Source organism: Sarcophilus harrisii, chromosome 3 (genome assembly GCF_902635505.1).
Source record: "Sarcophilus harrisii chromosome 3, mSarHar1.11, whole genome shotgun sequence".
In the NCBI taxonomy this organism is placed as follows: domain Eukaryota; kingdom Metazoa; phylum Chordata; class Mammalia; order Dasyuromorphia; family Dasyuridae; genus Sarcophilus; species Sarcophilus harrisii.
The window spans coordinates 2,278,550-2,291,771 of record NC_045428.1 but is presented as its reverse complement, the minus strand read 5'-3'; the positions used below and the strand labels follow the sequence as shown (position 1 = coordinate 2,291,771).

At 40.4% G+C, this 13,222-nt stretch overlaps 1 pseudogene; it reads right to left on the bottom strand.

Annotated features, from left to right (window-relative positions):
* Positions 1-3,314: 3,314 nt before the first annotated feature.
* LOC116422163 lies at positions 3,315-4,641 on the bottom strand (annotated as a pseudogene).
* Between the last annotated feature and the right edge of the window lie 8,581 nt (positions 4,642-13,222).

The following is a 13,222-nucleotide window of genomic DNA, read 5'->3' as shown; positions in this document are numbered from 1 at the left end:
AGAAAGGAGAAAATTTCTCTGGTTGTAGGCCTAAAGAGATGGTTATGGAAAATCTATTGCTCTCAGAGAGAGATCTACTTGAGGATCGTAGAAACTCAAAGATCTTCTATTAAATAAGAAACTATAAGATATGTACATGCATAAATGTGTTTTGAAGGATTACAAGAAATTAGTCCTCAATTGAGTGTGAAATTGAAGCAAGTCGTTATGCTAAATAGACTTTCATTTTGTCATTCTGTTTTTATACTCTTCTCCTGTAGAACTTTTTGTGCCTCTTCCCGGAGCTATTCCATTATGGAATAAAATCTAGAATTTGATTTATACAGTCACCATGTATCCAGGTTAAAGTTCATTTAAATTTAAATTCAATTAAACTCAATCTGGAATGTTTTGAGTGGTTAAAGGAAACAGTCAGTCATTCAAAGTGCATAAGGAATATACTGTGTATGTGGGGGTCCATAATATATATTTTAAAAAAGAGGGCAAAACGAAGTGGAAAGAGTTCAAACAGTTTGGAACATGCAAGTTCTCACCTTTTGAGCAGCAAATAAAAGGACCTTAAAGGGATAACAATTAAAAAAAACAACAGCAACTCAGTTCTCAAATCTACTGTGCCAGGACCAAAAGGCAGAAGCCAATCATCTTTCTGAGTTGAATATCTAAAAAGAAAAGAATGAGAAATAAGGTCTTTTTAAAAAATCTTTTAAAAATATAAAGACATCTTGATCCAGTGATTGAATCATAATCATGAAATGAGACAAAAAGGGGAAACTAAGGGGAAGGGACATCACAGGTGGCTACTTGTTTTCTTCATGGGAGACATAGGTGAGAAGCAGTTTGGGAAGAAAAGACTTTGTTTTGGGGGGAAGGGGATCTTTCCTTACCCTGTTTCCATCAGACAGGTGAGGTCTTGGGGCTTGGAAATGAGGTATGTTACTGCTAAGTGAGCCTAGGAGATCTTTGCAAGTACTAAGAGGGAGGGAAGGAGTTTTCTTCTCAAGAGATGGTAACACTGAAGTGTGTGCAGGAAGAGAAGAAAGGTGAGAACTAAGCCCTGAAACAGACTGCAGAAGTCTTATCAAAAGACAGGAGTTTTCACCTTTTTGAGGGGAGTTAAAAGAGGGGCTAAGCAGGGGATGGGATAAGAAGGCTCACACAGCTCAGTGCCAGTATCTTTTGCTCTCAGAACTCAAGGGGAGGACCTAACACTCTTCCTACCTGAAAAGGAAGGAATCAGAGGCTTAGACATAGACATATAAGCCTTTAATTGCTAACCTCCAGGTGTCATTTGCCTGAATCTGCCTGAAGAACCTCACTGATTGGTGATTGACAGTGCAGAGAGGGCCTTCTCCAGGGCAGTGTTTAGCAGAGCTCTGAACCAAACAAAATCACAAACAGATGCCAGACAAACAGTACATAAACACAGGGACCATGTTGTGCCATATAAGTCCTTTTTTAATGTCCTTGACCCAGTTTCCTAATTGTCCTTTAGTTACTCTGCCTCAGGTTATAATCTTTCCTTAATGTTTGATGAGATAAAGTTTTCTATCTTCAGCTATAACCATTCCTTCTTACGTTTGACAAGAGAAAGGTCTGCATTTTAGATATCAGTTAGAATATCTGTCACCTCTCCAGTACTCTCCATTGTAGTCATTGTTCTTATTATCCTATAAAATCTTGCTGTCCCAATACTCAGGGCTGGATTCTTTGACACTATAGTTTATCTAACCCTTGGGACCAACCATGTGATTCATTTGGTCCGAGTAAATCTCCATTTAATAAACTATTAAATTGATCTTTAACTCTGTCTTTTTCCCATTTTCTGGGATTTATTTTGGAGATTCCCCAGAGAGAAATTGGGAACAGAGCATGGACTAGGGTTAGAGACATTCCTGAAAGTGCTTCCATCACTCTCCACTGAAGTTCAAATCCGCTTTAAAAAAATATGCACAGGGCCTAGATACACAATGCTGTTCACACCCATACACTTGAGACCACAGTCATTTTACTCTTTGTATTGCCTGAGAAACTGAGCAAGACACAGATTAGAGACTATTGAAAAATTTATTCAATGGAGAGACATACTGGGACCAATGGATCCATGTTTGGTTCCAAGGCTGAATGAGACTATCCTTTCCCATAATCCAGCAAACAATCAGAATTCTCAATGACATATATAAGAGTGGCTCAGATGAAGAGGGTAGACAGAGGCAGGGGGAGAGTCAGGGTACTGAGAGTGGGAAAGGGACTGACAGGGTGGGGTGAGCCACTGGAGAAAGGGGAAGCCTAATGAGGGGGAGGCACCCCAGACATGGGGAAAGGAGTCTTCATAAGACAGTATCTGATATTATTATTCCTTGGAATGGGTAGAAGCATTCTGATATTCTATCTAGTATTCTGAGAAAGAAGGAGGGAAACTTTTGCAGAACTGAGAAGCAAGAAAACTGAGGCAGGATTGAATCAGGATAATTAGAGAAACTGAGTAAGGACAATAAAAGAACTGTCCCATAACATGTTTAATTTTCAAAATACTGCAGATTGAGTTTAATTGGATTTAAATTAAAATGGACTTTAACATGGACACATGGTGACTGTATGAATCATATTCTAGAATTTATTCCATAATGGGATAGCTCTGAGAAGAGGCACAAAAAGTTCTATATAAGAAGAGTATAAAAACCCAATGACAAAATGAAAATCTATTGGGCAAAATGTCTTGCTTCAATTTCCTACTCAATTGAAGACTAATTTATTGCAATTCTTTACAACCTCTTTAGACCTATACATGTCTTATATTTTCTTATTTAAGATTTTTGAGCCTGCTATCATCCTCAAGTCAATCTCTCATGCCGAGCAATAGATTTTCCATACCCATCGCCCTAAGCCTTCAATGAAGAAAACTTTTCTTTATTTCTTTGCTTCCTTTTCTTTATTTCTTTGCTTCCTTATCAGCTTGGTTGTTTATTTATTCCTACACTCAAATAACATTCCCAATTTTGCTCTTCCTCCTTTTGTACTAGGAACATTTCACCTTCCCTTGTATTTTCCTCAGGCTTTTTCTCCTATTCTTCTACCACCTTCCCCTTCCAAATTAGGTGTTGGAAGATCATCCACCAAAGGGAAAACAAACAATTGACCTATCTTTTTATGTTAAGAAGTATTAATAAAGTAGACAGTATTTTGTAGGTTTAAATAACTACATTTTATTGACCATTTCAACAGGAATTCAAAGAATTAGAGCACCACTGGCAGTGTTACACTCATTCACTTTTCAGAAAGAATCATGCTTTATCATTAACACCTGTGACAGCCCTCTACTGTGGACTCTTGGGGCAAATGATGAGTGAACCCCGGGTGTTTTTTACATTGTGAAGGCAAGGAGAGAAATAAGGGCGAAGAGGCCTCTTCAAATTTAGGTTTGAGTAACTGTACATGAGGGATCTGCCAGTGACGTCATAAAATGCTATTTGTTGCATTTCAAAATCAAGAAAAATGCCCACTTTGTGCAGAGTCCGGCTCCAGTGAATTTTCTCATCTGACGTACAGAAGAAGAAATCATTTCCAGATGTAAATGCTGTGATGGTCCTACCATCCTTAGATGAGAAAGAGCGTTTCCTTTTTCTCCTGACTGAATCCGTACAGATGCCCAATCGCCACTCTGTCTTGTCTCCCACCTCCACTTCCCAGTAGTGTTTTCCTGAGGTGAATTTCTGGGTTCCTAATACCCCAAGAATACAATCAAATCTCTCTTTGTTGTCAGGCAGGTCTTGGCAGACACTTCCATACTGGACCCTCTTCAAATCCTCAGACAGGATGAGATGAGGATGGGCTGATTCAGGATCAAGAGTTATATGCCTGAAGAAAGTCCTAAGCATTTCTCCCATGCCTGTAATGGAGCAGGCATGCCAGGAAATGGAAGGAAGTGCTGGTCTTTGGAGTACAAGTTCTTCCTTTTTTTTCAAAGTGTCTGGCACAGCTTGGATCATTTCCAAGGGCATCATGTCCAAATTCTCCTCTACTTCGAACTTCACTTGTTGCAGCTTTTGTATTTGTTGGAAGAGCTTGTTCTCATTCTCTTCTACTTTGATCAGGTTCCTTCTGGATGCGAACACCAACCTTTTCTGGTATTCATATTTTTCATCCATTAAGAATTGGTGAATTTTTGCATACTCAGAAATAGTTGTCTCTTTCAAAGTGTAGGTGCGCTCTGTGAATTGTGCCTGTCTTCTTCTCAAGGTGTCCAGTGCAGTTTGAAATTTCTCTTCTTTTTTCTTTAAGATCCTCCATATCTGGTGGAGCTTCTTCTTGCACTTGTCAGCAGCTGTCTCCAAGGGAAGGACTTGGTGGTCCTTGTGCTCTGGGGCTGATAAGCAGGAATCACAGAGGGGTCTCTGGTCTTCCTCACAGAAGAACATCTCTTGTTCTCCATGTTGATCACAGGTGCTCAGGCCCACCTCTTTCTGCAGCAGGTGAGGCTGGAGCATCTTGACAGTAATGCACAATCTGCAGGTCCTGCTCAGCAGCCAGTCGCCTTGTCTAATGTATGTTTCACTGCTCTCTATACAGGCTGACGTTTCAGTGGCTCCTTCCCTGCTCTGGACAAGGCCCTCTCTGCACTCTCAGTCACCCAGTCAGTGAGGTAGTTCCGGCAGATGGAAGCAGATGAGACCTGTCTGCAAGTTAGCAGTTAAACTCTTGCATGTGTGTTCCTCAGCCTCTGATTCCTTCCTTTTGAGGTAGGGAGAGTGCTAGCTCCTGCCTTTGAGTTCTGAGAGCAAAAGATACTGGCACTGAGCTGTGTGAGCCTTCTTATATCCCTTCCCCTGCTTAGCCCCTCCCTCAACTCCACCCTCAAGAAGGTGAAAACTCTTGTCTTTTGATAACACTTCCTCACTCTGCTTAAGGGCTGAGTTCTCACCTTTCTTCTCTTCCCACACTTCAGTGTTACCATCTCTTGAGAAGAAAACTCCTTCCCTCCCTCTTAGTACTTGGAAAGATCTCCTCCTTGTGTCCCTTAGCAGTAACATACAAGCCTCAAGACATCCCCTTTCTGATGTGCTGAGATGGAAACATGGTAAGGAAAGAATCCCTTCCCCAAACAAAGTCTTTTTTTCAGAAACTGCTTCCCACTCATGGCCCCCATGAAGAAAACAATTATCCACCCTTGCTATCCCTTCACCTTAGTTTCCCCTTTTTTTCTCATTTAATGATTATGATTCAATCACTGGATCAAGATGTCTTTATATTTAAAAAAAATTTTTTTTAAGGTCCTTATTTATGATTTCTTTCTTTTTAGATATTCAACTTAGAGAGAAAATTGGCTTCTTTATTTCGGTTCTGCTACAAAAGATTTGAGAACTGATTTCTTGTTGTTGTTGTTTTTTTGATTGTTTTCCCCTTTAAGATTCTTTTATTCACTGTTGAATAGATGAGAACTCCCACTTCTGAAAGTGCTTCCATTCTCTCCATTGGCATTTGGCATTCCATGTGGCTGCTCTTCCCCCCATTCTACCTCCAAAGAGACCTGGGGAGGGAAGGGGAGCTAACTGCCCCACTCCCCAGGATAACTAGGTGCCCTGTAGCTGAAGTAGCAGAGAGCAGTGGGGGCCTGATTAAGAGAAAAGATCCCAACCCAACCCAACCTTTAAAGTAGAGAGCAATGGGGTGGGGGTGGGTTCCTGAAGGACTTTTCCTGGGTTTCAACTTAGAAAAGTCAGATCCTAATTGGAGACACATGACCCCTTTTAAGTAACTTAAGAATTTGTTGTGAAGTTCTTTTAAGATCTTACATCCAGAGATAACCAAATCCAGCTTGCAAAGGCAATAGTAAAATTATTTCTCACAATTTAAAACTGCCCAAAAGAATACTCAGAACAGATCTGGCAGGTAAAGGCAACAGTAAAATCATTTTCCACAATTTTAAAAATCATTTTTATCAGATGTTTTCTGTAGCTTGAGTGCAAAGCAATTAGCATAAACTCCATTTTTTTTTCCTGAGGTCTTATCTAAGGTTAAACTAATCAAGTGCCAGTTTTTTTAAGTTTAAGCACAATTTTAACCAATTCCTTAAATTTCTTCATTTAGCAGAGCTCTGAACCAAAACAAAATCACAAACAGAAGACAGACAACAATACACAAAACACATGCTGGACAATGTTGTGCCATAGTTCCTTTAATGTCCTGGACCCAGGTTCCCACCATCCTATTTATTTACCTGCCTCAGGTTATAATCTTTCCTCTTAATGTTTGATGAGATAAATGTTTTCTATCTTCAGGCTATAATCATTCCTTCTTAATGTTTGACAAGAGAAAGGTCTGTCCATTTTAGATATCATTAGAGTATCAGTCACCTCTCTGATACGTCCCTCCGTTGTGTCATTGTTCTTGTTATTCTATAAAAATCTTGTTCTGATACTTGGGGCTGATTTCTTGAAAACTAGAATTGTTCAGCCTAGGGCAAACTATGGATCCATTTGTTCCTTTGTTAATTTCCATTTCATAAACTATTAAATTGATTAAGCTCTTTTCTTTTTTTTCATTTCTGGGATTACGTTGAGCTCCCTAGAGAGGTCTTTTTGGAACTGAGAATGGGACTAGGTTAGAAACATTTCAAGCTTCCATTTTGTGCCTGGAAACAGTTGGGGATCAGTTCACACAGCCACATGCTGGTCAATGGATACTTTTGATTTGGCCAGGGAAGAGTTAGACACAATATGAGCTCGTGGATTCTCAGAATAATAGAATGCTGACAGAATGATGGGCATTGAATTCTGAGAAGGTCATTATTCAGGACACCAGATAATACCCTCTGGTTTTGTGCATCCCAGATTCATATTAGTCTGGTTCATGTTTTGGCTTTGGTTTTGATTAGTGTCCAGCTGGACCCAGTTGTCACTACCTGTGACATAAATGTCACAGTTGTTCTATTTTAAAGGTTGGGTGTTGTAGGGATCTCTTATCTTCAAATGGAAAGACTTAAACTCGACCCCCACTGCTGTTACTTCAACTATTGGAGTATCTAGTTAGTCTGGAGTGGAGTTTAGTTTGACTTCCCTTCCCCTCCTCCCCCCCCATCCCCTGATTCCACTCACCTTCCACATCCCCTGCACCCCACCCTGTCTCTTTGTAGGTATAGTGGGGGGAAAGGCAGCCACATGGAATGCTCTCCCCTCCCTGGTAAACTGTTCCAGACTTTTTCTTTTTATGAAGTTGTAGCTGCTTGGTTCATGGCTAAAAGCAGCAAACTGATTTATATAAATATAAGGTTATGGTAAATACCAGTTTAGGATTTGTTATTGGAGGTAAAATTTCTTAAGTTTGTACTTAATATGTTATTGCATTTTTTTCCCTCCTGTAACTGATTTCTATAATCAGAGCAATAGTCAATAAGAAATTGTTAATGCAATTCAATTATGTCATAGCTCGCTGTTTCCAGTCTGATTATCTGTAATCATTATATCCTAAATACTTGAGCAAATAAGTATTTGCTCTGGTCATCTACTGGTTACTAGATATTGGGTCTGAATATTCAGGTTTTTTAAGGTTTGTAACTCATGAGAGGCCACATCTTGTAGCAGTCCTTGTGGACCAGTCTTTCTATCTCATACTATGGTAACTTGCCTTTGTTAGATTTGTTTTTCTTCCTAGATTTGGTCAAATTACAGTTATATTGACTTGCTCCTGGGACCTAGATCAAGCTGTGATTATCAGCCCTCCCCAGTACATCCCTCTCCCTCCCTGGACTGAGCATATTCCCCCATTTTCAGCAGGAAGCAGCTTTTGAGAACCACTGCCGGGGGCGGAGCCAAGATGGCGGAGAAGACACACGCGACTTTCTAAGCTCTTCTCTTACCCTCTTTATCAATATTATATCGAGCCTCAAAATAGTCTTGATCAAGTAATTGTAAAGATAAGAGTAGAACAACCCACCAGCCGAAGAAAAATCTGCAGTCTCGCCAAAAGGTTGGTTCCGGGGCCAGGGGAGATCAGCGCAGACGGGGAGAGAAATTAGGTTCCGAGGAGTCTCGTCCGGGAGGGTGTAGTAATAGATCTCAGCACAGCTCGCAGCCCCTGAACTCCCCAGTACCCGGCTTTTCCTTGGGGGTAGCTGTGATCCTGCACGGCAGGAGTGACGAGCTCCAGGTTAGCCTCCAATTCGCGTGCAGTGCGGGGCTGGGCTTAAATATAGAGCTTTTCCAGGCCGATTTTGCATTGGGCAGAGACATCAGCAGAGTTCCGGCGGTTCGCGGTCTGCAGTCTGGCGGTTCGCGGTCGTCTGGCGGCCCGCGTCGTTCGTGTCTGCGGTCTGCGGTCGCCCGCGTCTGCGGTCGCTCGCGGTCTGCGTCGTCTGCGGTCTGCGGTCGTCTGTGGTCTGTGGTCTGCGGTCATTGCCACTACAGTCCCAAGAGGCTCTGGCCTGGGGGCAGTGACACTTTCACCACTTAGTCTCTAGCCTAGGGCAATCAGCAACCCACTCCAGCCATAATTTTAAGCAGTTTGATATTGGCCAGTGTTGAACCACTTCCTGTTGGGGGAAGGGAAGACTCTCACCTGAGCACTCCCCATACCTCGGAGCCGGAAATCGGTTTACATCTCTCCCTGCTCTGCAGAGGAAGCTTGGCAAACCCCTGCCTAGAGACTTACCCCTAAAGGTTTGAAAACAGCGACAAAAAGATGAAAAAGAACGATCGACAGCTTCTATGCAGAAAAGAGCAGGTCAGCAACCTGAAGAATCCTTAAACAGCAAAAATGCATCAGACTGTCCTCCTTACATGATGCTCTCATAGAAGAGACCATTAAAAGTCTCAAAAGAGAGTTAGAATAAATGGGAAAGGAAAGAGAAGCCTTTACAAGAGAGCAACAACTCCTGAAATACGAATTGGAAAAAGTAAAAAATCAGGAAAGTAAGAACTGTGAATTGAAAAAATAAAGAATTCACTAGAAAGTAGGATCTGTGAACTGGAAAAGACAAAGAACACGGCAAGAAAGTAGATCTGTGAATTGGAAAAGACAAAGAACACGCAAGAGAGTAGGATCTAGACTGGAAAAAGAAAATAAATCACTAAAAAAAAAAATTAGTGAAATGGAAAAAAAATTCCACAGACAAAAACAATACATTTAAAAACTCAATTGGACATATACAGAAAGGAAGCAAAAAGCTAAATCACCAAGCAGGTAAGGTACAACAAATAAAAAGAAAGGAGAAAATTTCTCTGGTTGTAGGCCTAAAGAGATGGTTATGGAAAATCTATTTCTCTCAGAGAGAGATCTACTTGAGGATCGTAGAAACTCAAAGATCTTCTATTAAATAAGAAACTATAAGATATGTACATGCATAAATGTGTTGTGAAAGATTGCAATAAATTAGTCCTCAACTGAATAGGAAATTGAAGCAAGACATTTTGCCAAATAGACTTTCTTTTTGTCATTCTGTTTTTAAACTCTTCTCCTGTAGAACTTTTTGTGCCTATTCCCAGAGCTATTCCATTATGGAATACAATCTAGAATTTGATTTATACAGTCACCATGTGTCCAGGTGAAAGTTCATTTTAATTTAAAAATCAATTAAACTTAATCTGAAATGTTTTGAAGAAGTTGAAGGGGAAATGTCTTGGTCTAGCACGGCATGAACAGCATTGTGTATCTGAGGTTCATAATATATATATTTTTAAAAATAGAAAGGCAAAACGTAGTGAGAGAGTTTAACAGTTTGGGAGTTGGGAGTTTCACCTTGGGCAACAATGAAAGACCTTAAATGGATAACCATTAAAAAACAATAGCAACTGCTCTCAAACTATTGTGCCAAACTAAAATAGAAGAAGCTAACAATCTTCTGAGTTGAATATTCAAAAAGAAAAGAATCAGAAATTAGGTCCTTTAAAAATTTTAAAAATATAAAGACATCTTGATCCAAAGATTAATCATAAATCATGAAATGAGAGCAGGTAAACCAAGGCAAAGGGATCCCAAAGGTGGCTACTTGTTTTCTCTCATGGGAGCCTACAAGAGAAGCAGTTTAAAGAAAAAGATTTGTTTAGGGGAGGCCCTTCACCTGCTCTCCATGTCAGCACATCTGACAGGTGAGGTCTTGAGGCTTGCAAATGAGGTATATTACTGCTGAGTGAATCGCGAGGAGATCTTTGCTACCTAAAAGGTAGGTTGAGTTTTCCAAGAGATGGTAACACTGAAGTGTGGGAAGAGAAGAAAGGTGAACTCAGCCCTAACAGAGTGTTCATCAAATGACAGGAGGAATTGAGGTGCCCAGTCCCATATAATGTCCAATCTTATGTGAAGGAAGGACCAAATAAAATCAAAATTGCTTAGAACAATGCAAAGACTTATGGCAATAGTCAAGTCTCCTGCTTGATAACCCCAGATTTAATCAGCAATATACAAATATCCTTATTTCAAACTATATCAGATCCTCTGTACTCTGGGGAGCATCACTGGAGTTAGGCCTGTGGTCATTTGTGCATGACTCGTTTCTACTTACAAAGCTGCAGGCTCAGGCCAAGAAGGCTCATTCAGAGGGGCGACCTGGCTCCAGGGGAGAAAGGGAGGCTTGAGTAGCTCCACCTGTGCCTCCTAGAGGAACAGACAGGTCTGCAGAACAGACTGCATTTCTTGAGCAGTAGATTACGCACAGTTAGACCAAAGCAGGCAAAACCTCAAACTTTGAGGCCTGATATCCACCATATGTCCGCAGTAAGCTGAAGTTATGAATTAAGGACCTGGGGCACAGGAGTATAGAAACAGATCACAGAGACTGACATTCCCAAAACAGGAATCTGATTGATGTACCCAAAATTAATCCCCAAAACTGAGTCTGCCAGGCAATTCCAACAGAAGAAGGGATTTCAAAGTTAAAGCATAACCAGGAAGTCATACTCCAATAAATTTAAGCAAAGAGAAAAATAATGAAAAAGGACTCTTTAAAGGCCTTCCAATTAAATCTAAACTAGTAAGATAGGGGGTAGGGCAGAAGTGCCTAAGAAAATACACCAGTTTCCCAATTTCCTATTTCTTCCTCCAGTTTTTTTTTTCCTCATGAAAAGGAATAATCAAATATCCATGCCACATATAAATCATATATATATATATATGCAAATAAACAACTAAAAATCCCTCACACATCACAGCAATAGTTACACAAGTTTAACAATTTCCATTCCACGTCGTAAACACACAGTACTACAAATAAAATTCTAGCAATTCCACCACTTTCCCACTCCCCCATATCAGACCAAAGAAAATCAGAGCAGGGGCGATGGTTCCAAAAGCAGCTTCTGCTGAAAATGGGGAATATGCTTATCCAGGGAAAGGGCTGGCTGTAGTGGCAGGCTGATAATCATGTTTCGATCAGTCCCAGAAGCAGTCAATATAATGTAATTTGACCAAATATAGGAACAAAAACAAATCTACAGCGCGTTAGAACAGTCCGAGATAGAAAGACGTCCACAAGGACAATATGAGGTGTGGCCTCTCATGAGTTACAAACCTAAAAAACTTGAATATTCAGACCCAATATCTAGTAACCAGTCGATGACTATAACGCTACTTATTTGCTCAAGTATTGTGGAGTAATGATTACAGATGACTACTGGAACAGCGAGTCACATATAATTGAATTGCATTAATAATTTCTTATTCATGATTGCTCTGATTATAGAAATCACTTACAGAGGAAAAAATTAATAACATATTAAGTATAAACTTGAAGAAATTTTACTCCAATAACAAATCCAAACCAAATACTATAAACCTTTATATTTATATAAATCATTTTGTACATTTTAGCCAAGAACCATGAAATACAACTTGATAAAAAAGAAAAAAGTCTGAAATAGTTTAGAGGGAGGAGGAGAGCATTCAATGGTTGCCTTCCTCCTCCACCAGCAAAGAGACAGGGTGGGGTGCAGGGATGGAAGGTGAGGAATTGGGATGGGGAGGAGGCAGGGGGAAGGGTTAAACCAACCCACCCACACTAACTAGATGCTCCAATAGTTGAAGTAACAGTGCGGGTCGACCTTAAGTTCTCACTCTTAGCATAAAAAGATCCCCACCACCAACTTTAGCGCAGAAAAATCAGTGGGGGATGGGTGGGAAGATTCCCAAATTACATGTCCAGCAGAGCTGGGATTTAAAGCATAACCCTTACAATGTTACATAGGTAACAACCAGAACCAAATACAGCTGTGAATTCGCAATAATATATGAATCGCCTTCCCCTCCTATTTGGAATAATGAAGCAGCAGAGTTTTCCTCCTCTGGCCCCTGTGGCCATTATTCCCAATGGACCTTCCTAATTTCAACTGGGCCAGAGCTGAAGCTTTTCAGAAAAAGTCAGATGCTCTTGCTACATACCTACCCAATTAGAGGCACCTGACCCTTTCAGGCAAGTGTTAACAGAAATTGTAACAAGCTATTGTTCTTTAAGATCTTGTACTTAAAGATAATTCACTTAGCCTGCATAGGCAACAGTAAAATTTATTTCCAAATTTAGAATCATCTTTAAAATTCTAATCTAATGTTTTCTCCAGCTGAATTCATTGTTGAAATAACTAATTTCAAATGTGAATATTGTTCCCAAATTTAACAGAGCTCCTAAATTAACAAAATATAAAACAAATCACACAGAACACAGAGCTCACTCTAGACTGTCCAGCAGTCAAAGTCAGTTCCTGACTGCCCTAACTCCCAAAAATCCAAACGGAGGCTCCCGTGTTTTTCGTTGTTCTTGTTACAGCATACAGATAGTGTCTAAAAAATACCCAGATTTATACCTGGAGCTCCAGGTGTGCCAACCGCCACACTGACCCCAGATGCGTCTTGGGAGACACTCAGGTAGTGACAACTGTGTCCAGCTGACACTAATCAAAACCAAAGCCAAAACATAGACAGACAATAACAGATCTGGGATGCACAAAACCAGAGAGTATTATCTGGTGTCCTGAACAATGAACTTCTCAGAATTCAATGCCCATCATTCTGCCACCATTCTATTATTCTGAGAATCCACGTGCTAAGATTGTGTCTAACTCTTCCCTGGCCAAACTAAAAAGTATCCATTGACCAATGTGGTCTCTACTGAGATGAGATCCTCAACTTATTCCAGGCCCAAATGGAAATTTGAAAATGTTTCTAACTCCCTAGTCCCATTGTCAGTTCCCAGAATCTCTTTGGGGAGCTCCAACATGTAATCTCGTATAAAATGGAAAGAAGA